Here is a 3,378-nt window from a genome sequence, read left to right on the forward strand (position 1 = left end):
TCTAATGCAGACCACACAACATGTACATATATTCATTAGCTAAATTAAAACTACAACAAAGGCAATGTTGGGCCTAGTGTGAGACAAGTAGATAAATTTTCAGTTGAAAATAAGACTGATTTATTATTCTCAATCGTAAGAAATACATTTTGATACCCTCTATTTGTAATAATCTAATTCTCCTAAAAAGGGAAATAGGAAAACTAGGAAAATAAAATAAAATAAAAGATTATATATCTATTTCCTCTAATTAGGAAGATTCTAAAGATATTATCTCAAATTACAACACTCCTCCTAAAAGCTGGATCATACAAGATTGTATTAACCAAGCTTGGAATAAACAAACTCAATTAGAGATAATGTCAATAAACCAAATTGCACACACAAAAAGGTGTAGCCCAAGAGACTCCTCAGCATCATATGGAGAATAATGGACAACAATGGACAACAGTGAACTTGCACCATGAAACTTCAACTTGGGCAGTAATGGGCAAGAGTGAACTAGCACCGTGAAACTGACAACAATGGACAACAGAGATTTCCATTAACAATGGATGATGACTTGCAGCAACAAACTGCAAGAATGGATGAAGGCCTGTAGTGGTGAATAGCAACAAATTGCAGGGACTAGATTGCCATCAATAGTGGCAAACAACAACAAAGCTTCAAGAACTTGATTTCCATGAGTAACATATGGGAGGCCTTCAAAGGATAACAATCACAAGAAGTACGAGCTAAACTCTAGCTCAAGAAGAAAGTTCTTTGCAGGGGCTGAAAACTATTTCCCCTCACGGCAAACAGCTAGAAAGACGGCTAGTGTACTTCATGAGGCACTCTTAATCTTGACCAAAGAAAATGCGGCAGCTTATTGAGGCGGTAGTGACAAATTGTAGAGGTTACGACAACTGACTGCGGTGACAGGGACTTACTGCGCCGACGACTGACTACGACGGCGCCGACTGTGGTAGCAGTGGAACAAAGCACTGTTGCTTGAGAAACAAAAACAAAGTGAGAACCAATTGGTGATAGGGAGGGTCCTGGTCATGAAACATGAGGCGAAACCCATTGGTGGAGGTAGAGAACCCTTCTTAATGGAGAAGAAAAAAGATGATGGAAACGGGTCTTGGTCATAGGTGTCGGTGCATTTGGCGGCACAAGAGGCGGAGACGAGGATAAGAAGGACCAATCAGTGCCGCACAATAAAGGTAAGAAGAACCCGTTGGTGGTGACAAAAACCAGAATGCAGTAACCAAACGCACCAAACCAGAACACATAAACGGGAGGTAGGTTCGGCGATGCGGAAGTGTGCGGCGAGAAGACGGAGATGTTGTGAAGACCGTCGCAACCAAAATCGTGACGGGACGACAATCCAAAAAGAAGATAATTTGAATAAAAAAGTTTGGAGTCGCCACCATAGTTTATTCTAGAAAACTACGGAAAAACCGTAAAATGATAAGGCAAGGTTTACAAAACCAAATTCTGGTTTCAGAAGTCAGTTACGTGTGGGGGAGGTGTTAGCATCCCCACAACGCCTTTAACTAAATATGCGAATTTGATATGGTTTGCAAAATGTTTAATTTCCCCTAAAAAATAAAACTCTAAAGAAAGAAAAATATTTTTTGTGTTTTTTGTGCCCGACAAAGATTGACCTTGCTCCTACGTATTCTCGAAATGAGAAATTAGGGTTACGTAGTTCTAAGTTAAAAATTGTTCGTTGTTTAGAAAATGATGTTTTGTGTTTTGATGTTTTTATATAAAAAAAAGGGAAAGGTTTTAGCACAAGGCCTAGGCGAATGGTCGCACGTGTGCTTAAATCTTTTAAAACATTTTTTTTGTTAATTTTTGAAAGAAGAAGAAGCGTTTTTCCTTCTCTTCTTCTCATTCTTTTTGAATGCCATTTGCTGATTGGCTCCTCTGCTAATCGGTGTTTTGTCTTGTGTCACAGGCCGAAGGTAACAAAAATTTTGGCACTTGGTATTAAAGTCATAGAACTTGGGGATGTTGAACTGATGATACAGTCCCAGACAGCGATCTGCCACCCTTGTTTGAAGGCGTCGGACATAGTAGAGGATGAAACGGCTGGTTCTAAAGGGGTTGGCATGGGATTCGTGATTTGGTCTGTTTGTTGGTTTAGCACAGGTGAAAGGCGTCTCGAGATTGAGGGTGCCTACATCAGATGCTACTACCCAGATGGAGGGAGACCTACGGCTTGCAAGGAGACAAGACTACTCTGCCTCCTAGGTGGTAAATGGGCATGTTGAAGTCATGACGTTTGGGGGAATACACCTATCTTCTATTCTCATTCATCAGATGAATTTTGCATGCATTGAAACTATATCTTGGGTGGAATTTTGACTAACAGAAGAGGCCACAAAGAAGACAAAAGAGCATATAAACCGATCACACATCATTTGATCACATTTAGGATCTTTCATTCATATAACCAAAGAGCATATATTCACATGAGACAAGACCAAATGCTTAGACAAGGAAACTTACCTTCGCAGCTTCAAATGAACTATTCCTTTTGGTTTTAGTTCTCTCTATTTTCCTTGATTGAACTTTTCTTTTGGTTATCCAATGGTCTTGCAAGCGTAAGAAGGTTGAATAGGAGGTCCAAGGATGGCAACCAAAGTGAAGGCAATCGGTTCTCTCTTGCTCTTCGTGAGGTCTCTCTCCTAAGCTATGATGATTGATGTTAAAGGGGAGTCCTCCACGCTCTCTGGCTGTGATGGTGAGGAGAATCCCGATCAAGGTCTGTGATCGTTTTTTTTTGGTTTTTGTGTATGTGAATGGAGGAAGTGGATTCTGTTGAGTAGAAAATGAAAAAAAATGGTGAAGTTGATTTTTTGTTTTTTTTTTTCTTTTTCTTTTTTTTTTCATTAGATTTTTTGTTTTGTTAACATAAAAATTAAAGTAAAAGAACCGATAAATTAAACAACAAAAACAAACTAACGTAAAAGAGAATAATAGAAAGTAAAATAAAAACTAAAATAAAAAACAAAAAACTAAAATAAAAATAAAATAATGAAAACAAAGTTAAAATGCAAATAAGATAAAATAAAATAAAATAACAAAAACAAGAAAAAACATATATTATTTAATCATCCAGACGAAATTGGGTGTTGACAGCTGCCCCTCTTTATTTAGATATTACTAGATAATATGAAAATTTGATATTTTCGTATTATCAAAGTAAAAGCTAAGTAAAGATAAAGATACTAATTCCGTCCGGATTTTCTGGTGGAGGGTATAACAACCCTATGGATAAGTGAATGAGGCGTAACAACCTCGTGGAGGGTGTAATAATCCTATGGATGATCGAATGAGGTGTAATAACCTCATGGAGGGTATAACAACCCTATGGATGATTGAATG

Source organism: Vigna radiata, chromosome 8 (genome assembly GCF_000741045.1).
Source record: "Vigna radiata var. radiata cultivar VC1973A chromosome 8, Vradiata_ver6, whole genome shotgun sequence".
In the NCBI taxonomy this organism is placed as follows: domain Eukaryota; kingdom Viridiplantae; phylum Streptophyta; class Magnoliopsida; order Fabales; family Fabaceae; genus Vigna; species Vigna radiata.